Source organism: Canis lupus, chromosome 12 (genome assembly GCF_003254725.2).
Source record: "Canis lupus dingo isolate Sandy chromosome 12, ASM325472v2, whole genome shotgun sequence".
In the NCBI taxonomy this organism is placed as follows: Eukaryota; Metazoa; Chordata; class Mammalia; order Carnivora; family Canidae; genus Canis; species Canis lupus.
The window spans coordinates 58,359,897-58,387,409 of record NC_064254.1 but is presented as its reverse complement, the minus strand read 5'-3'; the positions used below and the strand labels follow the sequence as shown (position 1 = coordinate 58,387,409).

General features: G+C 36.6%; 1 long non-coding RNA gene across 1 annotated transcript; it reads right to left on the bottom strand.

Moving 5' to 3' along the window:
- Positions 1 to 19,277: 19,277 nt before the first annotated feature.
- LOC112658453 (uncharacterized) lies at positions 19,278 to 25,416 on the bottom strand. The gene is made up of 3 exons (XR_007401331.1): positions 25,254 to 25,416; positions 21,830 to 21,903; positions 19,278 to 19,501 (listed from the first exon to the last, which is right to left on the bottom strand). It is a non-coding gene; the product is annotated as an uncharacterized LOC112658453 (long non-coding RNA).
- Positions 25,417 to 27,513: the final 2,097 nt, after the last annotated feature.

The window sequence follows — 27,513 nt, the reverse complement described above, 5'->3', positions numbered from 1 at the left end:
GTTGCCTGAGATTTTGCTGGTAGAGCTAACGTTCAGTGACCTGTAAACAATAGAAATGATGGACAATACTTTCAGAAAAAGATTGGTCATTGTAGAAAGAGTGTTTTCTAAGTGCTGATATTTGATCCTAACCTAAACATTTCATAGCTTTAGAGTAACAGCTCTGATTCCAACATTATATGGCTGCATAAATAATAGACAGCTCCTCCAACCTGGGTTGTGGCTAACTAAAATGTTCGTGAAGGGAGAAGTATCCATTTAGGATAATGGAGAATGGGAAAGATGATGTTGGCATAAGGCATGGAGTGAACAAAGGGAAATACTAAGTCTATGGATAAGGATGACTGGCTCACGTCAGTGACACCCTGATTTATTTGAAGAACAAGGCAAAGAATAAATAAAGGACTTAATAATTTGCTTCTGGAGCCAGTATATAGTAATATATTATAGCATTTACTGAGGGAAGTAATATGAGAAGGCAGCCTTCAGAAATCTTGATAAAGGAAAGAATGGAGAGATAAAGGAGACCTTTTAAAATAGGCCAGTCTGTGGTTCTGAGAAAAATTAATTTTTGTCAGTTTTATGTTTTGTTACTGAGTGGAGGATGCAATTTCACAAGTATTACAAGGATTAATAATAGCTACATGTTTAAAGAATTATTACCAAAATGCTTTTGAATTTCGGATACTTAAAAGGTAGAACCAAAAGCTGCCATAAGGGCTTTTTGTTTTAATATAAAAAATAATGTATACTTATCATTAGAAATTTAAGCAATACAAATCATATAATGTAAAAAGTGAAAACGCCCTCTGTGTTCCCTCCCAGGACCCACATGCTTAGCTTCAAGAGGTAATTATTAATTCTTTGATAAGTATCAATACCATGAAATAACAGTTCTGCAGCTAGCTTTTTTTTTACTTGATTTTTTCCCTCCATGTAAGCAGATTCTCATTCCTTTTATAGTTATGTAATATTCCATAATATATAGAGTGGGTGGATTTTAGTGTGTATATACCAATTATATACCAGATATTTTTTTACCTTTTGATGAACCTTTGGAAGGTCCACGATTTTGGAGTATTTTAAATACTACTGTGATGAACAATCATATGCATACCTGGACTTTGATTATGTCATTGAAAGTAAAATAAACCATAAGGTCTCATTTTGGCAATTTTTCTTTGGTGCTATTACATGAGGCCCAAATTCTCTCATACTGTAGCTCCATTTCATAACACTAATTGTTTAGTAAACTTAATTAACTTTAGGACAGCTATTTAGAAAATGGATCAAATGTCAAGCAAAAGAAGCTTTCAATGTGTGTGCATGTTAACCATGAAAATAAATCCCCACATGGGAAATGCTGGAGAATGAACATTTGTGGCTACAGACTAAGGACTGTGTTTGAGAGTCATCAGTCATATATATCAAAGTCATTAGCCTCAATCACTGGGAGTAACGGAAGAACTGATTAGTGCTTTTTCACTCATGTTTTGGGTAGAGGGAAACAGAGACAGATTTTGGTGCTTCTCTCCAAATGCTCCCAAACTTATTTCTTACAATTCTTAAAATTATGTGTTTCTCACAAAAAAAAAAAGCATATTAATGTAATGTTTTAGGCTCATACTCTGAGACACTCAGTTTTTTAGAGTGAGATTAATGCTCTTTTTAAAATGAAAGAGCATGAACAAATTTGCTTATGTATATAGATGTCTATTAAAGTGCATTTAAGAATCCTAGCACATAAGAACTGGAAAAAAAAAAAAAACTGTAATGGTTGCTTAGTCCATTGATAAGAGACGATGAAGCCCAAAAAGGCTAAATGATTTGCCTAAGGTCAGACAGCCAGTGCAGCAGAAATAACACCAGCATCCAGGCACAGATACCCCATCCAGTGTCTTTTTCACCATACCATTTATATGAAAAGTATAATCAATAAAAATAAATCAATTAAGCTCTGTCAGTTTCTTTGCACCTATAGAGTCAGATACAAAGGGAAAGCTGGTAGATCTTTGGCTTGTGTGATTAATGATGCCAGACTCAAACACCGCCATGGGGCCTGAATTATTCTCATTTGTAACTGATTGCAGAGGCTGCCCTACTTGCCCTGCACTCTGTGTGGGCACCCCCATCCAGGCAGAAATGCAGCTAGAAAATGGCAATGCTTCATAACCACTGGCTGCATTCAAGCAGAATAACAGCTGTCCAAACAATAATTAACTATTTATTAATAAGCAGGCTGTATAGACAATGACTTGACAAGAAATCAGGCTTGAGCCTCTTGTGACCCTTCTCATTGTTTGAGGGCAGCTCTGTTCTGCAAGATACAAGATTTGGTAATACCAAGAGGAATCCACCTATAACTTTACTTTAAAACAGTGAAAAATAGACTATATAACTATGCCAGTGATACTGTGGGCCACCATGATATCTCCAGGATCCCTTGTTTAATTCCTGGGTCTTTAACCTGAGGTAACAGATTTTCACATTATTGCAGTATCCACTCTCATTTACAAATGATGATTGAAGGCAGGACCCCGGGATTCTCAGAGCAGTGCTTCTTAACTCCCATCACACTCCATCGTCTACTATCTAACATATCAACTATAAGTCCTGGAAATGATAGAGGAGAAATAGAGGAATTAAATATGGATATTAAAATATGATGAGATGTGTGTACGTGCACTTGTGCACATACATGTACTAGAGGGAGTGCATGTAGAGTGAGAAAGAGACGTAAGAATCTTCAGGCATCTGGTCTTGATTCTTAGAAATAAGGATTGAAGTAGCACACACATAAACAACTTCTGGGTAACCCTAACAGATGTCAAAGTGGATACTTAAGTGATACCTTGTAGAGGGCAGAACAAATAAAGAGACAGGTGGTTTATCTCATTTTTATCAACCAGAGATTCGAATTAACTGGCATGTCTGCACATACAATCCTCTTTCTGGGAAATGACAGTAAAATTCCTACTTAGCTGGAGAAATCTTACTCCTTCAATGTGGAATTCAAATGTCACCTTCTTAGGGACAATTCCTTGACTCCCCAGGGGTTATCTATCACCTTTAAAGCCGTGATTGTGATTGTATGTGTATGCCCACTAGGATCTTATTGCATTTTTATAACCATATGAATCTATATCTCCCATAATTGTGAATTTCTTGAAGAGATAAAATTTTATTAATCACTGTTTGCCAAAAGCCTATCACACAGTAGGCAATCAGCTAACATATGTTAAGTTTCTACAATGACCTTTGTGTCATCTGATTTGGTCAGGAAGTACAGTTAACTATTCTGCTGAAAAGAAAAATGTATATGCTCTATATAAATGGCCAATTTTAAGAGCATACAATAAAATGCACTTACTACCTGAATTTCACTAACATGATTTCATTGTCCTTTGATAATTCACACAGCATTCACTTACTCAGGGTCATCATTAAAAATGTCAGTTGCTGCTGAGTAGAATATGTGCAGATGTGCCAGTTAATTCAAATCTCTGGTTGATAAAATATGAGATAAACCACCTGTCTCTTTATTTGTTCTGCCCTCTATAAGGTATCACTTAAATATCCACTTTGACATCTGTTAGGGTTACCCATGAGTTGTTTATGTGTGTGCTACTTCAATCCTTATTTCTAAGAATTAAGACTGGATGCCTGAAGATTCTTATTTCCCTTTCTCACTCTACATGCACTCCCTCCAGTACACATGCACACATGGGCACACACACACACATCTCATCATATTTTCATATCCATATTTAGTTCTGTAGTCACTCATCACATAGAAATGAAAGTGAAATGAGCCAAGTAAGTATCCCCCAATAGTAATCAGCTTATGTAGTTTTAAAAATCTAATGTTTTATTCAAGTACTGTCTCTCCTAAGAAGATGGTTATGTATATCCAATTACTAAGGCCAACTACACATACAGTAGACCAATAAACTAATTTGGGGCTCAATAAAATGTAGCAAAGTACAAGATTCCAACTTTCAGATATTTCTCATTCTTGATTTGACTTCCAAGGAAAGGAAAAAAGTTAGTAATTACAATGCAAAATTGTAATTAAAAATTTGAAAATATAGGTATTCTGACTTCAAAAAGAGAGCCCTAGTCCACCAGATATTTAGTAACTATTGAGGATCACATTTTCTATAATTATACAAAAGCTGTGACTATTCAGTAAACAGTTGATCTGCTTTCAGCATGCCACAATTAACAGAATACTTGGGCCCCAAAGCACTATGAATCGACCTTATAAATTTATAAGTTGGTGCTAATTATAAATATTTAATATTAATTATTGATTTAGGAATAGTCTATGAATCCAGAAATGTTATTCCTCTTAAAAAATACATGTGGCAAAAAAGTACATGTGAATATCTTTACAGGGAACATATAAATTAGAATTGCCAAATATGGCAGATAAAAATATAGACACCTTGTTAAATTTTAGATAAAGAACAAGTAATTTCTAGTATAAGTATGTCCTGTACAATATTTCATCAGGAACCCCAATATAAATCTACTAAAGAGGCAATTTATCCAGTGAGTTTTGTGGTGGAGAAGTGAAAAAAAAAAAATTCCTCACAACCTGGCTTTACACAAATCTACCACTCATTCCTAAAAACAGGGATGGAGATAAAACAGAAGTAAATCTATTCTCAAGTTTATACTTTTTAAGGTCCAGAGAGGTTCAACTATTTAGTAATGTGTTTACTTTCCCTAGTCACTGTATTACAAGCCTATATATGGCTTGTAAAGAGTTACTGTGTGGTCATTTTATTTATTGTTTTTAAGATTTTATTTATTTGTTCATGAGACACAGAGAGAGAGAGGCAGAGACACAGGCAGAGGGAGAAGCAGGCTCCCTGTGAGGAGCATGATGTGGGACTTGATCCCAAAATCCTGGGATCACGCCTGAACCAAAGGCAGACGCTCAACCACTGAACCATCCAGGTGCCCCTGTGTGGTCATTTTATAATCAGAAGCTCTCCAAAGACTTAATCTCCCACACTCGGCCGTACAATCCCCTCAAACATGTTGAGCTGCTTGTTGCCTGTTCTGGGCATCAGGGCTCACTGGATACAGGTCATAAATGAATTAAGAAGTATATGAAAGGGCACCTGGGTGGCTCAGTCAGTTAAGTACCTAACTTGATTTCAGCTCAGGTCATGATTTTAGGTTGTGAGATTGGCCACCAATTTGGGCTCCATGCCAGGCATGGAGCCTGCTTGAGATTCTCTCTCTTCCTTTCCTCCCCCTCTGCTCACACACTCTCTCTCTTTCTAAATTAATTATTTAATTATCCAATTAATTTAAATAAATAAATACATAAAAAGAAGTATGTGAATTACTTTGTAAATAGTAAATCCCTTATTATTTATAAGGGAATATACTCCCTTATAAAGTAGCTTTATAATAAAATTTGATAGCTTCCTTCAGGGTGGACACTAACTAGCATGGGACATTTTTTTGATATAGTTAGACCTCCACAAGAGATATTCAAATGTTTAGCCTCTCTCAGTTGTGCTTGAGTGGTTCATCCACTAATCGAGACCTGCTAGTACACTGACAAGTCATTTTTCCACTTTGTTCTTCTAATGACACAGAACACCAAGAAAGAGCTAGTCAACAATAAATGATGCTTCAGCAGTGATTTGATATCAGTTATGGGGACTTTGCAGTCACAGGACCTTCATGACCTCCACCTGTGGCATTGCACTGGATGTGAACAACTTAAGACCAGTCATCCACCGTATATCATTGAACCCAAGGTGCTGTCAACACAACAATAGTTGTAGTTCACTAAGAAAGAAACAAATGTTGATTCTAAACTATGATATGATGCTTTCTTAAGACTTGGAGTTTTATACTTATTGAAAGGTTTCTCTTCTTTTTTTTTTTTTGAAAGGTTTCATACACTTCTTCAGACATAGATTTTTAACAAGCAGTTATTGGTTTTGTGCATACAAAAGAAGAAAAATAAGCAAAATAATTTGATTAAGGTACTCCTAAAATATTTTTGTATTTAGAATTTGACTCATCTAAACAGACCTACCTTTAACATTGTAGGACCCAGGAAAATGAAGGCCCAAATGCCATATTCCTAAATAACTAGAAGTTATGAATTAAACTACACTCACAGTCTGGACCCTGTTTCCACCTATGCTCCCAAGGAATTACTCTCATTATTGCAGAAGCTGAAGGAGCACTTCCTTTCCCAGACCAAGTTTACTACTGCAAACTAGAGGAGTTGCTAAGCAAACAGGGCAGAAGCAAGGCAAAAAAGGGCAGAAGTTAGGTGGTAACTGGACTTATGAGAACCAAGTTGGTTTCCCAGGAACTAGAAAGAAAAACTTACCTATCTCATTTTTTAGACTTAGAATTCCAGTAGCTTTAGTACCTCCCCAAACCATGCCACACAGTAAAGGGGAGGAAGGGCACACTGTTATTCTGGGACCAGCTCTGCCATGGTGTGGAGGGCCAACTGGAAACAAAGCAGCCACTCTTTCTCTGGTTTCCCACAGGAAGTCCATAAACATTTTTAACCAACCCCACCCCATTTTCTCTAGAAAGTTTGGGGGCACCAACCATAATTTTCAAATGCTCAACTTTCCAAAAACTTCTTAAAGAATGTAAAAGAAATAAAGCATGTTTGGGTTTCAATGTGTGCAAAATATAAGCCCTCTAAAGGGCAGTACCTAGAGCAGTGCACCTCTAGCTAGGTTGATGAGCAGTAGTTCTGAACCACTTTTTTAATCCAGAGTCCAAAGTGTGCTGTTATCCACTGAGTATCATCCTCTGTGCTATAAAAACCTCTAATGATGAGCATTTCTTTAAAAATTTTACCAGGATTTTTTCTAAGTCACTAATCACTAAGAAATGTTTTCAGATTATCAAGCGAAAGATAAAATATTGGCACATTATTCTTAGTATATTTGCCCCTTTTGAAGTTGGTAGGTAAGCACATACCATATGCTTAAATCTTAATATTTCTGCTTGTATTCATGAAATAAATATCTAGAAAGTTCCCGCAAGAAAAACATATTTCTTAATGCTTATAAAATTTTTTTAATTCTATTTATATATATTTTTCCTTCTCATATATTCAACTTGCAACTTGAGAAAAGAAATTGAGTAACATGTGTTCAATGTATAATTTCCCATCCTCACTACGAAGAGTAAAGAAAGATTATTGTTTTAGGGATAATAAATTATTATCCAGCAATATAAGAAGTTAAATTTAAGAAGAGCTTACTGTAAAAAAAAAAAAAAAAGAAGAAGAAGAACAGCTTACTGTTTGTTGATGGTAAAATTGTTGATTCAGTTTTCAAAGTCTCATTTTTTTTTTCTTCCACCTTCCCTATGTATTAGCTACAGGGGAAATAGTCCTTTCGAAATAAAAATAGCTTTGCTTAAACTGTCCTTTTTTAGTTTTTAGCTCCAAATTATTCGTAGAGGTATAATTACTCATTAAGAGAACTAGATTCAAAGAATTCTACTTCAGTGCTATATAATTCATAAAGTCATAATTACTTTCTAGATAACAATGAAAGATAATGAAAGCCCAAAGGGTATTGGTAGGCTAAATCCAGGTTATGGCCTAATACCCACTCCTATTTAAAAAGAAAATACCAGGAAATTGAAACAGTTATGCAGGTAGCTATAGTAAATGTCTTCCTAATCTGCACCAAAAAAAAAAAAAAATCATAGAAGAGTTATTATTTCAATAGGAAATTCTACATGTATATAGGATTGATGTCCTCTTATGAAAACTGAGAAGATGAGTGACTATCTCATTTATTTATAGAGATGTCAGAATTGGGGAGGAGAAAAAAGGATAGACCAATCAAATTTTAATTCCAGTGAAGTTTTTTAGTGTAAGTATATCACAAACATCTTATGGGACATACTTGTACTAAAATTCATTATTTACCTAAAAATCCAATTTAACTGCCCATCATGTATTTCACCTGGCAATGTCATTTGCTCATGGCAACAACCCCCTGAGGTCTGTTTTATCATCCCCAATTATAATTATGTAAGTCGAGTCTCAGAACTTAAGCAGATCAAGATCACACAGATGGGAGGTAGCAGAATCCATATTAGAATCCAAAGCCCATGTTGCAATCCTACATTCTATGTACTAACTGAAATTACATTTTGTATCTTTAACATACATACAGGCAGAGCTTTATATGCTTTATAAAAAACTAGTATATGCTAGTTATTATAAATCTATAGGGTAAGTACTGTTATTATTCCCTTTTTATAGATGAGAAATCAAAGGCTCAGTGAAGTCAGGCAATGCCCCAGGTCACATAACTAGAAGGTGTAGTCCCTGGTTTCAAACCCAAGCAATCCAGCTCCAGAACCTGGCTGCTTCTCTCCATTCATCACTCTAAGTGTCCCCTAAAATTACTATTTCATTTCCAAATTTTGAGTTAACTAAAGATGTACAAAATCAAACACAGAAACAAGCCTTAGAACATTTTTTTCAAGGGCAATTAGCAAAAACTTAGTTATGAGAAAAATATAATCCTCCAGGTGATATAAGACATCAATGACATGAATAAGATAGAAATATTATATTTGAATTTAAAATGGAAAATATCAAGAAATACTATGTTTAAAAATAGCTATCTAAGTAAATATGAAGACACTGAGCTATTTTTAAAAGTTTCTTAATGTAATAGATTTTGAAGATGATTAAGTTTCATATAATTTTTAAAGCAAAGATAACTTAAAAAGAAAATATTTTCCCCAACAGCATGTTTCCCCATTGGTAATAGGGTAAAGTAAGTAACGTATCTGTGATGCCCAGCCCTCTTCCTGTTTTTGCTCCAGGCATAGCCTCAGTTACCTATAGTACCATCATTAATCCTGCTTACATCTCCATCACTCTCAGAGCTCTCTTATAGGCTCTCCTAAATCAGGCTTATTTTGTTCACCCATTGTGAACCATAAGTACTTATTCAATTTAGATCCAACTCATTCTGTTTTAAGGAAATCTAAATACAATACAATATAATTTTTGAAAGAATGTATCCATTTGGATTTGCATTTTTCTGTTATTTTTCACAATGTTATCATGAACATACTTGGTCTCATTGAATTTTATCTTAGTTTTAATATATACCTTTATTACTTGAAATCATTCTGCTCTTAGTTTATTATGCTTTTTCACATCATTAGACAGAATCTTATTTCTTCCAGGTTTATTCATATTCATTCAATATATATTTTTTTACCTTACTGTGTGCAAGGCACTGTTCTAAGGACAAACATTAATTAGGTATTATTTTTTTTGTCCTGCCCCATATATAAAGACCTTTCCAGTTGTTGAATCATCAATCATCAAACCCCAAGAAATTTTTTTTTCCCCAAGAAATTTTAAGTCATTCATTTTCTCACTTCTTTCCATTCTTCAGTCTTTTCTATGGCTTCAAATTTTGCCTCTAAAAAATGACCTCTGATTCTTTTCTTCATCCCTCATGTCTTATCTAAATTTCATTCTCATGGTATCAAACACATATAAAATATTTCCTTTTAGGACCCTTCTCTAAGCTGATCCTCTTCCAGAACATCCTTGACATCCTATGGATTCATCCTTGACTATCGTTCTCCCTCTGCTCTCAGGTATAGCCCTTCCGTCAGATTTTAAGCATTACCCAGTAGGAACCCTCCTCTATCTACTAAGAGAGCCCTTCCTCTGCACATCTCACAAGCCTTGCTCAAATTATCTTTTGTTCCTTTATTCCTTGTGCTTTTCAAATGTTTATTGGGCACCAGTTATGTGCCAAGCACTCTTCTAAGTGCTTGAATAAAAAACAAAAGCAAAAAACAAAACTCTGTCCATATAGAGCTACATTCTAGAGAGGTTCTGATACTCCCATGGTTGGATCAGTAATAATCATAGCTAACATATATGGAATGTGTGGCTATGTGCCAGACACTGTGCTAATCTTTTTATATCCAATTCAACAAATATTTATTAAGTGCTTAGAATATTCCAGAATATCCTAAGGGCTTCAGATACAAGACTGAACAAAATATATTCTACTGCTGGGAGAGAGACACTAAACAATGACCATAATAAATTAGCAAATTATAGAATCTGTTAGAAGGTGACCACTAAGGAAACAAACAAACAAACAGAGTAGAACAGGACAAGCAAGAAAAGGAGCCTTTGCAATTTTAGATATGGTGGTCAGGGTAATTCTCATTGAAAAGGTAACATTTAGGCAAAGACATCAAGGAAATGAGGAAGTTAACCCTGTTGATATCTCAAGGAAGAACATGTAAGGAAGAGGGAACAGCCCATAAAAATATTCTAAGAAGACAGCACACCTGGCATGTTCCAGAACAGCAAGGAGGTTGAAGTGTGTGCTGTAAAATATGCAAAATGTCAAAAGAGTAGAGGAGGTCACAGGAATAAGGGGGATCTTTCTGGCCAGTGTAAGGATTTCAACTTGGACTCTGAATGAAATAGGTAACCTTGGAAAGTTTTGAACAAAACTAGAATGTGCCTTAGGATTTTAAAAGATCATTCCAAGTGCAATGTTGGAAATTGAGCGTAAAGAGGAAGGGCAAGATGGATATCAGTAAGGAAACAATTAAAAAAAAAATCCAGGAAGAGATGATAGCATAGCACCACTCTACAGCAGGGGACGTTTTGCTGAATGAAGAAACAGCCTTAGCAAGCAGAAGTGACTTGTCCTCCAGTCACTGACCTCTTTAACTATGTCTTCTGCATCCCACTGAGACCCTTTAGAGGTCAAAAGGATCTAATGAAGTCAGTATGAATGGTGCCTTAAAAATGGCAGATCGTTTCATGATGTAAGGCTTCAAACTATTAAAGGGAAAACTGCTTTTATAGCTAAATTACAAGTCCTGCCCATTCTTGAAAGCCCATTATCAAGTTCTAAGACCTACTCTGGCTCTTACTTGAAATCCTGATGCATTATATTTGATACTACATGGTTTCTCTCATAACTGTGTAAGTTTTTGTGATTTCTCAATGGTATTGTGCATCCTTGAGGGCAGGCAACAGGATCACATATATATCCCAAATATTGCCTGGAATAAAATAGAGATATTGATATTTTAAAATATTGACTGATTTTCATCAGTATCCTATTTTGAAAGTGTTCTACAAATAATGCAAATGTACAATTTTTTAAATGCTCTTATGGAAGGAAAAGAAGATAAGTCTGTAATTTATATATAAACCCTCACAATCATAATATGTGATAGATAAGGAATTTATTATGAAAGCAAAATTACTTATATTTATATAGTACATTACCGATTACTTAGTCATTTCACACAAATTATTTAATTTGATCATTGCAGTGCCCATGATTTTATTCTCACATTGATATTTTTGAAAAGACCAAATTATCAAACAATGATTGATGAAAGATGCATAATGTATCAAGGGAAAAATCAATCCAAAGTTAAATTTAAATTCTGTGCACTGTACCTTTAGGATTTCTATTTTATAAGAGCTACTAAAAAGTGGTGAAAATGATTAATTAAGAGTACATTCTGGCGACTTGAAAAAAGTGTTAGTTCTATGGTAAATAATCCTACTTTCCTCAAATATGTTCCACACATAGATCCACACATACTCCTTCTCACAGGTGAATAAGCACATACTTAAAACTGACCTCTCTGTCCTCTTTCAGCACCTTGCCATTTGATGTGGGTTTTAAATGTCACCTACTCACATATCCTTTTTTCTCACCCTCACAAATACCATTAATCATGCTCATCTGTATGCAACATTGCACAGAGTCATATTAACTCCTATGCATGCCTATAACTCCCATCCCTCTCAGATAGAATTACCGCATCTAGGTTCTCAACCCTTCCTCAGATTTTCACCATTCATTCCTTCCATGGAATTCTAAATACCTTAATACAGCTTCCTCTTTATTATCTGTGCTAATGGCACACCAGGGTAAGTGAGAGTCACAGAAAACTTGTAACCTCAATTTAGCCTTTGATCTTCCCCTTCACCACCCTTTACATGAGTTGCTAATGAGCAGTGAAGTTGACAGATTGAAATGTCACCTCTTTCTGCCCTCTGATATAAGTGTTAATGAAAATGAATATGACAAGGGGTTGATAGGACATTAGGCAAAGAAAAGTAAGGGCCTGCCTGACCTACATGACAGTCAACTCTTCTTCATAATTGAGTTTGTTTTAGCTATTTCTTTTACAAATTATCCTGTAAGCTGGGATTGCATATTATACCCTTCTTATTTCTGATTTTGTGACCAAGTAAGTCATTGAGTACTTCCAAGTCACTGATTTTCTATCTATTCAGGTTGGTCAACTAAAATGTTTATGGCACTTTCATAACCCAAAACTATAGGACATAGCTTTCCATTTCAGCTTTGCTCTCTTTCAATTTCTCATTAAGAAACCCATAAAAAGGCAAAAAAAAAAAAAAAAAGGATTATATGCCATAACAGAAAATCATGACTCAAAACCAACTTCTTGCCAGGAAATGAGATTTTTCTACCAACTGCATCATCAATGGAGTGGACCTCAGAATCCCACATGGTAGCTTGTGAATATTTTGCTGCCATGACTGGAACATATCTACCAAGCTGAAAAGAAGCAAAGGGAAAGTTTGTACCCTTATAATTTTCTACTCCCTCAGAGACCCAGAGGCCATAACAATAGGAAACTTAGCAGCTATCCTTCAGGACAGGATGCTGTTGGAAACAACTGCCCCTCCCGGCACTATTTTTCTACTTCTCTTCAGAAACTGTAATTTCTGGAAGCCAATGCACTTAGAAATGAGAGGTAAGGAGAGATAGCAATGATACATCACTATATGAGAGATGGGCATTTGACCTGTTAGAGTCATAACAACAACAAACTATAGAAACCAGAAGAGCCTGACAATGGCAAATACTGAGAAGGAAAACGATAGTGTCTCTCTCAGGGAAAAATGCCACTAAGTCCAAAGGGCCACCGTAAAGAGATGCTTCCTAGAGAAGCTTTAACACCTAAAGCTGTCATCCAGGTGAAGAAGATCTGATATGTTTTACCAAAGCCCAAGTAGTCAGGGAACCAGGAGAAGTGTCATCCACTCACCCTGCCTTTAAAATTCTACCTAAAAGCCAGTTGTATCTTTAAATTACAGCTTTCTTTGAAAACTATATATTCTAATAAGTCTATCACTCATGGATGGGGACCTATTGTTTTGTCTATGCAAAGGTTCACACTCCGTAATGACAAATATGAGGATTAAAGAGACCTCTTATCATTCCAGTGTGGGTAAATAGAAAGAAAATAACATGGAATCCTGAAAATGCGGAACAGCAAGAGAGATGGAAAATCATCCTGAAAGTTTAGAGTAAAAGCATACTTTTCAAAATAATTAATGATGAAAGCTAAAGGGTTTTTTAAAGATTATTACTTATGAATTATCAATAAGGTATAAAATTTTATGATTTCTCTGAAACAAGAAACTCATGAAAAAAGAACATGTAGATAAAATGACAATCCAATAAATTATAAAGATAATGTGCTGAAATGAAAAGAGATCTGAGTGAGATAAAAAAAGATTAAAAGCAGTGCAAAATGCAAAATGAGAAAGATGATAGCAAGAGGAGCAGACAAAAGAGATCCAGTCCCCAAGGGATTGATATTCCTAAGGGAAACTTTAGGGTGGTTGAAAACAGCATAACAATGAAGATATAGTTAAGGAAAGAATCTATGAAGCTGCAAAAAAATTAGCTAAGCATGTCAATTGAAATGTTTCCTTTTGTTCCCTGAAAAATTACTGAGACTAGACATATTTATGTATATACATTACTTTACTTTATAAATGTATTATATATTTTAGTTATATTTATATATTTAAATATTATACATATATTCTATGTAAATAAATATATAAAATATTTCAAATATACAGAAAAACTAAAGTTTCATGTTTTCTTCATTTTCTATATTTAAAAGATGTGATGAAATGTTTATTTACATCTTTCAAATTCTACCTAAAAGCCAGTTGTATCCTTAAATAACAGCTTTCTTTGAAAATTATATATTTTAATAAGTCCATCACTCATGGATGGGGACTTGTTGTCTATGCAAAGGTTCACACTCCGTAATGGCAAAAACTAAATTGTTTGACAGATAGTGGGATTTGAGTTTCTGGGGCATTCTGGGTGGGAGAAGTAAAGAAATTAATGGTATGGAGAGAAGAATGATGTAAAGAGTGATGGAATTGAGGGTCCAGGGAAACAGGATGCCAAAGACAGTCATCTAGTGAATTTCTTACAAAACTTAATGGTCTTTCCTCTATCCTTTTTTTCATCCAATAGGGAAATATACATTGAGGAGCAACCATTTGAAGGCCACTGTTCTAAGAGTGAGCAGTAAATAAAACATACCCAAATCCCTGGCCCTGCAATGCCTGTATTTTTCATTTTTGATAAATTTGGCAAGTGATCATTCTCTCTTAACAATCATTATCATATACAATACTGGGACCTTACTACATCTCCTGATTTCACTGTAGACATTTACTCCTGACTGCTAACTCTTAAGGTGTTACCAGCCCTTTGCTTTTCTCTGATGATCTCCCTTGGAGAGTTCACTTTTACACAAAGCTTCAACACTGTCCCATTTATTAGGGCTTCCAGTTCCATCTCTCTAGCCCTAGACATGTACCCTGGCTAGACCCCCATTTCTATTTCCATGATAACTCCATCGCAATACCTTCTTCTCCCTTCAATAGCACATGTGCATGATTGAATTCCTCTTCTCATTCTCTTCAAATTCCTCATGCTTTCCAATAAAAATACCATTTTTCATGTCATTTAAACTAAAAACTTTAGATCAATTTTTAGTTTTTGATTTACTACATTCGATTTGTTCTTAAATCTGATTTATCAAAGGTGTCTAAAAGAGTGCAGTAATTCAATGCCTTATCTCCACATGACTGCAATAAATTGGTTCCATTTTCTAATTTCTTTCCAGCTTCTAGGGCACCATGTGTACCATGGCTCAGATTACTTCCCAATACCCTGCTTTCATGGTCAGGCCCCAATGCCCACATAAGCTGGGTCCAGGCCCTGACCTCAGGTACAAAGGAGTATCCTGGGCTAAGGACACTACCAAAGGCTGTGTGGGACAAGACGATGAAGACATCACACAAGAAGACAAATCTGGACATCAGAAGAAAGCAGGTGACTTATAATTTCCCAATTCTTCTTTTTTAATACATTTCTTATATTTTCTAGTCAAAGGCTAACCAAACTCCACACCTAATTGGTAGGATATGAAAATTTATATGTTCCACAGGAATGAAGAAAATGTGTTTAGTGGAAACACTAATAATATGTTCTTTTAAGGTTCTGTTTGAGTCTTGGCTCTTATGAAACAGAAACGTAGAATTTTCTACCTCTGAACCTTGAAGAGGATGTCAGAAAATTCACCTACAGAAAAAATCCATCACAAGAAAGCCCAACAATAAGGACTGATGGCTGCTGGACAGGAGCAGCCCACAAGGCCAACAGGGCTCTGAAATGAGGCGGCATCTTGAAGGAGCAATTACTAAAGGAATGGATGTTCCTGTCACTGCAAGAAAGAAGGAAAATGCTTATGTTTTTCCTCTAAACTAATATTTTCTTTCCAAGATCACGAAGTTGTGACTTCTTAGCATAGTTGGTTTTATCACATTTTATATTTTTTTAAAAAATCAGGAGGATAATATGTATTTCAGAAAGTCAAAGTCAACATAAAGAACTTGGAATTCTCTAATTTGTTCACAAAATTTGTGGCACGTAAGTCTTTAAGCTCTTTTTAAAAACCCAAAGGCATTTCTGGATATACAATATCTAATTTGTGGTGGCCTTTCTTTATCCAGTGAGGTAATTGATATTTTTAAAAGAAATACTGAAATTCCCTGTGCTTTAAGCTGCTTTAGGCTTGCTCCACCTAACAGACTTCCTTTTCCTAATACTGACCAACTCAGAATTATTGTCTATAAAAATGTATAGCCCTCCCCAGGTAACTATGGTCAGTTTTATTTTTTATTATGGTAATATGCACATAGCTTAAGATGTACCATTTTAACCATTTTTTAATGCAAAGTTCAGGGACGCTAAGAGATTTATATTGTTTTGCAACTATCATCTCTGGAGCTTTTTCATTTCTTCCAACTGAAACTGTCTCTATTAAACTCTAACTTCCCATTCCTCCTCCCCTCAACCCCAGCAACCACAATTCTGCTTCCTATCCCTGAATTTGACTATCCCAAGTACCTCATATAAATGGTATATCCTACAATATTTGTCCTTTTGAGATTGGCTCATTCACTTAAGCATAATGTCTTCAAGGTTCATCCATATTGTAGTGTATATCAAAATGTATTATTTAGCCTTCCTTTTTATGGATATATCACATTTTGTTTATCCATTCATACACTTGGGTTGTTTCCACCTTTTGGCTATTAGGAATAATACTGCTCTGAACATGGATGTATAAATATATATTCATTTTCCTGCTTTGGCTTCTTTTGGGTATATATTCAGAAGTGAAATTGCTGGATCATATCATAATGTATGCTTATTCTTTGAGTACTCACCATACAGCTTTCCACAGCAGCTGTACCACTTTATATTTCCATCAACTATCCAAGCCTTCCAATTTCTCTACATCTATGCCAATAGTTGTCACTTTATGGTTTGTTTTTAATAGCCATCCTAATTGGTATGAATTGGTTAGGCTTATATTTGTCTGGAACAAGAGGAGGAATGTTGTGCCGGAGCTAGATTAAGGGGTGGATCTTTAAGGGAAGAAACATTGCTGGAATAAATTGAAAAAGTGCTACCACATAAGCTAATTTCTTCATGCCCCTACTCACATAAAACAGACCAATTGTAAATTGACTGGCATCTTGAGTTAAAGGAGGGGAAGTGGCACCAAACTTTCTCTGCTGAAGTTGGGCTGCAATTAAAGCTACCAAGGCCAAGACTCTCAATACTCAGTCTGACATTGGTTGAAGTCAATAGCTGCAGTTAACTGAAATTCTGAAACCAAATAATACATAAAGCTGTTTATTGACAATTTATTGTGAGTAATTTCTTGTATAAACTAAATGTTAAAACACACACTGAACACACACACACTGAACAAAGACTACAGAAATATGGGAATTTTTTATGCACATGGAAGCCAGAAAAAATAAGTTTTAGACGTGAATGGGATTTGAAAATGACTTTATAACTAAAATCACAGAATACATTATGTCAGAGTCAAGAAAGAGATGGCACACTTAAACTAGTGGAATTTAATAGATGGAATTTAATAGATTTTATCTATCAAGTTGTGAGCAGGGTTGAGGGAAGCCAACAAGAAAATGTGCCATTCAGTGAGCCCTTACCACTCCTGGACCTACAATAGCAATGGAAGAGAGTAGCTTCCAGGGAAAGATGAAGCCAATCTGCAGCAACCCAGCAGGGAAGGACCTAGGAGAATTTTTACTCCAATCTTTTCTCCTGGTCACCCATCACCAGCTGATACGTAACAGTTGTCTGAATCCACTGGAAGCCAGAGGACAAAGGATTAAGTTGGCCTAAAATAACTGGATGGCCTTCCCAGTGTGCACTGTTTTGACACCTTTGATGGAGTGAGGTGAACATTTCTTATAAATGTTTGTGATCAGTAATTCCATTTTGATTGGCAGGCTATCAAGATTTTTAAATTATTAACCTAATCTTAGACATTATAGTTTCCATCTCTAGGCATTTGATTAGGTCTTTTTTATATCTTGTATGTTCTACTTAACATTTTATATTTTTTAAGTTTTTATTTATTTATTTATTTATTTATTTATTTATCTCTAGGCATTTGATTAGGTCTTTTTTATATCTTGTATGTTCTACTTAACATTTTATATTTTTTAAGTATTTATTTATTTATTTATTTATTTATTTATTTGAGAGAGGCTACATGAGCAGAAGGAAGGGCAGAGTGAGAGGGGAAAGCAGGTTCCCCACCGAGCAGGGAACCTAATGCAGGGCTCCATCCCAGGACCCCAAGATCATGACCTGAGTGAAGTCAGACTCAGCCAATTGAGCCACCCAGGCACCCTTCTACTTAACATTTTAAACACATGGAATATAAACTTAACTGTTCAATGTGTTTGTGAGCTAATTCTAACATCTGTGTCAAGTCTGGTTTGGTTTCAAATTGATTATTCTCCTCAATCTGTGTCATATATTAAAAAGTATACCACTCCCCTTTGCATGCTGATAATTTTTAATTGGATGCCAGCAATTGTGAATTTTAACTTGTTGGGGGCTGGACATTCTTGTACTCCTATATATATTCCTGAGATTTGTTCTAAGATGTGATTTATTTGCCTGGAAACAGTTCAACCTGTTTAGATCTTTGCTTTTCAGCTTTTTTAGGGGTGACCAGAACAGCCTTTAATATAGCTCTAATTCCCACTTCCCCTCACCCCTCCATCCCCCCACTCAGTGAAGAAAAACTGTCCTGAGAACTTTACCCAATATCCTCTGATTTATGAAGTTTTCTTTTCTGGCTGGTGGGAAAAGGAATTATTCGTGGCCCGGTATAATCGTCAAGGGTTATTGTCTTGATTCCTTCCAGGTGTTTCTTTCCTTAGCCTTGAGTGGTTTCCTCATAGGTGTGTCAGCTGATCAGTACTCAGAGGAAGGTAGACAGGACCATTCACAGCTCTAAGTCACCTTGGCCTCCATCTCTTCGACTCAAGATACTACCAGGTTCTACCTGGGTTCCCCTGGCCCATACGATGGCCCAGAAACTCTCTCCTGCAGGTAAGCAGGGGCAATCATGCCCTGGTTGTTTCCTGTCTCCTTGTGATTACTGTTCATTATCTGATGTCCAATGTCTTCAAAATGATTGTTTTATATTTTGCTCATTTTTTTAGTTGTTTCAGGTGTGAGAGTCAATCCGGTCCCTGTTACTACATCTTGGTCAGGGGTAGAAGTCCTTGCCACTGTTAAATATTACATAAAAGCAGTTTTATTTTTTATTTAAAGTTTTGTTAAAAAATAATTATTAACATTCTTTCAGGTTTCATATCTTTAAAATATAATACAATTAATTTTCCCATTTGTATTTAAAAATACAGAACATAAGTCCTAGTAACTATTATTTATTTAATTTCATTTTTATATAAATGTGAAACATTAACTTGGTAAGTACAAGAAAATTATGCTTATCTCAATATTGTAAGATATTCCATTCAAATAGTATTTCTAAGCCCAGTGAAGATAATAAAGGGGGTTGTATCAAAATTTTGAAACAGGTGTCTCTGGGCCCTTGTGCCTTGACCACAGCCTTCACCATAGCAATGCCACTTCCATTTATCTTGAAGGTCAGATGTCATCTGGTTTTGGATGCCTGCTTCCACCACAGTAAAAATTAAAGCTCTCATAGTCTCTTTCAAGGTTGTTAGAGTTGCTTGCTACAACTGTAAGCAAAGAGCAGCTTCAAAAGAATGCCAACTAATAATATGGATTCACCAGCAATTGAAAGATTCCATGTATTTTCTCTTCTCTAAGATTCCAGCATGCTCTTGGACTTAGAAATGTCATATGTGTTTTGCCCCTGGTAAATGCCAGATGTGTTTAATGATAATATGATATTGAAGAGTAAGAGATCTTTGTACAAACCCTGGTTCTTACTGATACTAAAGTACCTGTTCTCTTCAATAAACACAGCACGTGCTATATGGATATCAGCACTGTGTCTATAACCAAAATTCTTTAGTTGTGTCTGTTGTGATCTTAAGGACTTCACTTCTTACTTGAAAGTTCAGAGGTAATCAGGGCATTACTAGGAAAATCCATTTATTAGCCAATGAATAGCATTAGAATGAAACTATTGGTGACAATTAAAAATAGGATATTACAAATATATTTTTTAATTCTTATTTCTAAATTTCTACTTTTTATGTTGGTTGAATCATAGACATTGAGGGGTGCCTGGGCGGCTCAGTGGTTGAGTGTCTGCTTTTGGCTCAATCATGATCCTAGGTTCCTGGGATCAATCGAGTCCTGTATTGGGCTTCCCACGGGGAGCCTGCTTCTTCCTCTGCCTATGTCTCTGCCTCTCTCTCTGTGTCTCTCATGAATAATTAAAAAGTCTTTTTTTAAAAAATCATAGACAATATTCAGCTCTGCAATAAACACTGGCTAATGGATGGCTGGATCTCTTCCTCAGTAACTACTGAAAGAATGAGCAACAAAACTCAAGTTGTTCAACTCTTTAAAATAGGATCTGCTTAATATCCTTATCTCCTTATACTCTAGACTTAATTTTGTATATATAATAAAATCTGTATTTTACCTTTGGGTAGAGTGGGTTACTTACTCACAAAATAAGAAAACAAGAAGGCAAAATGAAAATAATGTGTTTGGAAATTCAAATATGTGGTGTTCGCTAGATGCTTTTAAATAAAGCATATGGAGAAATAAATTATTTTTCTGAAAAAAAAAAAGACATGGGACTCTATGAGCCAGGGTATCTCATCTGATATATTTCTGCCAGAGGTTCCTCCTCTCTGGAGCAGACCAAGTGCTCTGAACACATGACATGTGTTCTGCCTCTTGCCTCACATTCCTCGTCTCTCTCTCTACTCCCAGAGCCTCCCTAAGGACTTCTCAGTCTCAGGAGATCTGAGCTGACACATCCCTCCTCCCTCCTGAATGGGCTCTTGCCCTTGCTTGTCTTCTTCGTATCCTCCCTTTTCCTCTCTTCAATACTACAGTCAAATACAGGATTTTCAAAATCCTCTCCCAACACTTCACCCACTAACCTCTCCACAAGTGCATTACCCACTACTGGATTCAATTACTACCCATGAGCAGCTTCTCCAGAAGGTTTCACTTTTGATATATGCAGATATATCTGCATGATATATGCAGATTTTCCCTATAGAAAGGAGCTCACCCGATTTCCACCACCACAGTTGAAATAAATTCAGAAGCGTGCAACTGAGACCAGAACTCCAGTGTTGGGGAAGCACTGCTTTTTGCAACTCAGTTCATCAAACCAGGTCTCTTGAGGACAGAAGTCAGTGCTCAGTGATATCTGCTGCACTATGCTTTTTGTCAAATAACATGGAGAACATTTTTTTTTTAATTCTACCTAAACCCTTTGGCTTCATATTACCTCGCATTTCCAGGCTCTAGGTGACTTTATTCAACAGATTATAAGTTAGCTTCTGTAGAGTATTATACCTCCATTTTTTATTCAGTAGTACCTATTCTTTTTTTTTTTATTTGTCTTTTTGCCATCATCAGAATTAACATTCTTCTTTAATCTGGTCAATATAGCAATTCCAATTTTAAAGTGATCCTATTTATTATGTTAGCTGTTAATGAATGTCTCATTAAACTTTTGTTAATGAATGTCTCATTAAACTTTTCATGAAAGCTGTAAGAGCCTCTCATGTGTCCTGGTTCCCAAGGACACCTAGGCACAGCACACACCTCACTCCAGCCTGATTCGCCTCCCAGTTTACAAATGGTTCATAAGTGGAGCTGAGATTGTTTCAAGTTAGCCTGACCTCAGAGTTTCCATGCCCACATACTACCTCTTCGTGAACACACTGCCTTGCCCTTTTTGTATTTTCAATCAAGGTCTGCTAACTGAACTGAAAGGAGATACAAAAGTTTCTATCATAAAATAAAATGCAGAATTAGACAATATGCAGAAATTTATCAAAGTGTTAGGTAGAAATGTGTAACCTGTGTAACATGCTTATCTTTTAGGATACTAGAAAATAATGCCTTACCACTTAAGGAAGGGAAGCGGGTAATCTTGAGAATATAATTTCTGTTATGATGATGTATAAATCCAAGACACTTTCTGGAAATATATGAAAAGGAATCGTAATGAATATTGAGCTTTTTACTATGTGCTTTTTCTGAAACTATGACTCATCAATAACGCATTATTCAGTGAATATAAATTTTTATATCCTCTTAGCACATATGAAGGGTTTTCAAATGTACCCAACTCTGCTCAGATGGTTTATATGCAGTTTTTTATATACACCCAGCTCTGTCTAAATGATTTCTAGATGATAAATGTGATCTCAAAAAGCCATTAGTAAAAATAACTTGTTGACATTGTGATTGATATTAACAGTCTCTACCATAAATAATTAAATGATATTATTAAAGTTAAACCATAGAACTGATTATTATGGGTTATACTGGTAAAAGTCCCCATGCTGTCTAGAGTAGAATAGGTAACCTGTACCTTCAGCACAGCACCACCAGACCTGGGTGGCTGGGGACCATGGGGACACTCCTCTGATTTCTGCAGTTGACATTTGACCCTGATTCTGGTCCATCCCCTTAGCTCTCCACTCCCACGGTGATTCTTCTCCATCACCAGCCACTGGTATTACCATGATGCCCTTCCTAAGTATACCGTGTATTGCAGTCAACATGCACGTTTCTAATACAAATAGGTTTTAAGAAACACTTGTTAACATAGTTAATTCAGATTATCTAGAACAGTGATGGTGGGGCCACTCTATTCCCAATTCATACTGTTTCAGCTCAGCACACAGAGGAACCGCATTCCACAGCCCTGTAGAACCTCCTGTAGAACCTCGGCAGGAGCCCTCCTTCCATTCCTGTCTCCTACTCTCCTCCTGCAGGTGTCTCTGCTCCTCCTTCCTCACTTGCCTCATGATTTCCCAAAGTAATCACTATTCATTGTGTCCCAGACCTGAATTATATCATCGAGGAGAAATTTCCAACCAAAACATTTATTTGCCATCATATAAAATAGTGTGACCATTTGTTGAATGCCATCGGGTTTCTACTCTTTTTTTTTTTTTTTTTTAAGATTGATTTATTTTATGAGAGAGAGAAAGCACATTGAGGGGAGGGGTAGAGAAAGCAGACTCCGTGCTCTTGCTGAGCTCCACTCAGAGCCCCATTTGGAGCCCAACATGGGGCTCAATCTCAGGACCCTGAGCTGAAACCAAGAGTGAGAAATGCAACCAGCTATGCCACGAGGTACCCCAGGTTTCTACTCCTTACTCAAGGATGCCTCCTAACAGCGTAATAGGTGAATGGATCAGGATGACCTTTGAGAGTGCATTCAGACACACCTAGCTCTTCATAAGAAAGAATTAGGTAGGGCCTCTTTGCTTGACTGAAAAATAATTATGGATTTTTTTTAAATTCCAAATTTTAGAAGACTCATTGGAAAGATGACTATTTCACAAATTCTTTTTGTTGGATATTCTTTTGTTATAAAAATAAGTATCCAGGATATTTCAAATCTCCTTTTTAATGATATATTATTAACTTTCTCCCCCCACATCAGAGTGAGGTAAGAATCTACTCTTCTTGGAAACTAATTAAAATGTAAAAAGGATGATATTGTCATAGTAATAAAAATCCTGTTGATGAGCACTTAGACATTCCCCCATATTTATGGCATCCAGGTCCAATTTAGATGTAATTGTGCAATGTGACCTGAGACAAGATTGAACTAGAGCCGGATATTCATGAACAGATTAAAGTCTCAAAGTTTATTCCTAAGACTTTTTGTTCAAAAACTACAAGCATCCCACCTGTTGTGCAGAGCTGACACACTTCTGCTCTGGTAGGCAACCTTCTCTGTATCTGTGAAATTTCATAAATGCGAAGTTTGAAGTCTAAGAGATTTCTTAATAAAACGAAAGTATTTTATATTGCCTACTGCCACCATCAAATCTGAGCTCATCAGAGAAATCCAATCATCAGTATTCTGTGGACTAACCTGATTTTTAAAATTCCAAAAGTGAATAGAGACAGAGTTTCAGACTAAATGTTCATTCACATTTGGCCTTTTTTGAAAAGTATTACCAAGAACACCACCACTTTGTTTTTGAATTTACTCCCAAACAGAGCTGAAAATCAAGGTAGAGTCACAGAAATAACTGAAGTGTTATCAGCCATCTTTCGTTTCACAGGTGTGTAAACTGAGGCTCAGGGAAACAAGGCTCTGGTGCCAGGAAGTGGGTGGTGGGACTCAGTATATAGCCATTAGGAATCTTTGTAAGAGATCCAAAAATGGTTTAGAGGGCATTGGTTAGTTCATGTTGCTGAAAAGTTTAGAGGAAGAAAGGGCTTTAGGCATGGGTTGATGGGGGATTTTACTCCATTTCTCTGAGATTCTGATAACTCCTGCCTCCTATTGAGGTGACTTCATCCTCAGCCTGGCTGTACAAGATGGCCACCAGTCTGCATACCACCTCATGCTATCTCCTCCATGTCCAGGAAGAAAGAACAGGATGCCTTCCGTGAACTATTTGACAAATGCCTTCAGTTTTGCCCTAATTGGACCATCTTGAATCAGTCTTTTGGCCAGATAGATATCAGGGGCTGATTGGATTTCTGCCCGATGATCCAACCAATTATGTTACAGTACAGCTTGGATTTTCTTGATAGGCATTAAGTCATCAGAGCTTGCCCTGGAGGTGGGGGTGGGGCCAATCTCACAAAAACCATACAGCTGCCACAGCAGAGAGAAGTGACTGCAGGTTGTCAAGACAACCGTCATATCTACTGAGGGGAGGAAAAGAGATAGAGAACTACTTTTTGACACCATTGTCCAAATAAGAGAGAAAAGTGGCTTGGCCTGGGATGGTGGCCATGCAAGTGAAAAGAAGTGGATAGATTCTGAAGGTAGAGTCAAGAGGACTTACAGCTAGATTGGAATGGGGAGCGGAGTCTTGTGTTAAATGTTTAAGTATGAAAAACAGGCCAGAATGCAGTGGGTGTCTCCCACTTCTTGCTCCTAATTTGTCTCCAGGCAGAATAAAGATTAGGACAGCTACAGTGGCGGGCTCAGCTCCCAGCCAATTTACACCGGAGAATAGGCCTCTCTGCTTTTTCAATGCAAGTCCCTTCTAGGCAGCAATATCAACATGCAAGTCAGATATGAAAATACTTAATGACTGGCATTTGTTGACATTTTAAACCAAGAGAGAAATCAAATGTAAGTCTCATACCCAGAAGTTGATCATGCAGCCTCAACTTGACCCTCTTACATCTCAAGTCAGATTATTTTCCTCATGATCACGGCTTCTAGCTGAGGCACAAGCCCTTCCTATTTCCTCTCGAGATCCTTCTCACTGTATTATCATCTTAGGCTGGGGCCTGAATGAATTCATTACAGTTCCATGTGCCAGGCTCTGTGCTAAGACTTACATATATTGGTTCATTAATTTGAAGGTAAATATCATCCCCATTCCCAAAATGAAGAAATCCAGGTTGTGTGGGCTGGAGATTTGGAGTGAAGGAGACTACAATTTCTGAAAGGCTACCATGTGCCACTTCACATCTTCTGTGTTAACATAATGGTCATAACAATGCTAAGATGATCCTATGAAGAAGAAAAATGAGACTCTGAGAGATTCAGTATTATGGACATGGTCACACACTAAATTAGGAGGAGCATCGGGATTTTAGTCCTGATTTTTGTTTTTTTGGATCCCCAGGCTTTCCACCAATACCATAATGTCTTTCCAGGCAGGGATACCCACCACCCACTTGGGTGGGGATATGCTGAGCTGAGCTTCGAGAGATAGAGAGAGAGGAAGAAGGTGCCTCTTGGAAGCCATAAGCACAGTTCTCTCCTGACTTTAAAGAAAGGTCCCAAGACTTTCTTGGGAGATTTTCTCACACCAACAAATACACTTTCATCTTCTATCACCCCCACCATTCTGTTCTGTTCATCCTGACTCAGTATCTGCTTGAAAAAGGACACTTTTTTTTTTAAAGATTTATGTATTTATTTATTTGAGAGAGAGAGCATGGGGCAGGGGTGGGCAGAGGGAGAGGGAAAGAGAGAATTTCAATCCAACTCCGTGCTGAGTGCAGAGCCCATGCAGGCTTGATCGCACGACCCTGAGATCACAACCTGAGCAGAAACCAAGAGACCCTCAACGGACTCCACTACCCAGGCGCCCCTGAATGAGGACACTCTTGATGACCATAGTCCATGCCTACATGTGGTCATATACATAGTAGTGGGGGGGGAGCGTAATAGTGGTAATAATACATGTTGTAGCTTTTCCATACACATTCTTTTTCTCACTGGATCTTGCAGCAAATCTGAGAAATAAACAGAGTGGATCTTTTTATTCCTTCTCTGCTTATGAAGAAACTAAATCTCAGAAGGTAAAGGGACTGATCCAATACTGTTTGGTGCCAAAAGGGATACATATTTTCTAAATGTATGTAAATGTATGCTACTGGGTGAGACATAAATGCAAACAAAGAAATTGGGTTATTTTAATTTTTTCCATCCTCTAACAACAGCATAATGAGTTAGGTAGTTGTTTCATGAGCAATGTTGTAGAGAAGGATGAGCATATAAGAGGCGTTATAATTACCATAAAAATCCTCTAAAGATCCCCAGCTTTCCCATCTGCAGACAACACTGGAAAAGGAAGCACTTTGATGTGGATGCTCTGAATGCTAATGTAGTTATTGTTTTCCCCATGTACATCTCTGGACCCACCGCCCTGTGTGGAGGTGCTGGGGAGGCTGTGAGAGCCACACACTCCCGCTGTCTTTCAAGGGTAGCTTTAAGGTCACGTTATTCTCCACCAGGCTGGCACGGCTTCTCTTCTCACCCTGCAGGGCCCCACACTGTCATCTGTCAAGAGCTTCCTCCAAATTTCAATGCAGATGAAATTCACCCAGACCATGTGTGACAGCAATTTGAAAATAGCAATATGCACACAACAAATTTGAGTTCATTCGGGGAAAAGGCACTTACTGAGCGCCTACCATCTTCTCTACGATATGCTGGAAGATGACTGATTTAAGGCCACAGATAATGAAGCACTTAAAATAAAATTTAATCTCCCCCAAAGATAATGTGTATGTGCGTGTGTGTGTGTGTATATATATATATATATATATATATATATATATATATATAGCAAAAAAATGGCAAGTGGAAAATATCAGTGTGTTTCCCTTATTTACACTTCTTGAAAATAATATCTTCCAAAGCAGGAGCCATATCTGCCATATTATCTTTATCTTTTCTTGGCACCTACTGCAGTAAAACCAAATAAATGCTATTCACTGATTGAAAACAAGTTAGTCTGTTTAAATGAAAGCAGAATTGATTTGGATTAGTGCCTATGCCTGCTTCATGTCCTGCCTCCCCACCTCCAAAAAAAATGCAATGACCAAAAAAATGGTATCATGTAGGAAAACTGAAAAAAAAATTAAAAATACCTCTTTATCACCATATTTGGCCATTTATTTGCATAAATCACAATTAGTATGTGGTGATAGGTCATCTTATTCCAAATGTGCTCACAGTGTAACGTTTGCTGAAAAGGTAAACTAAAAGCAATGTGCTTTTATATGTAAAAAATTTCTTTTCAAATCTATTGTGCTTCAGAAATTACTTAGTGGGAATTTTACTTGATGTTTTTGAAAAGAAATT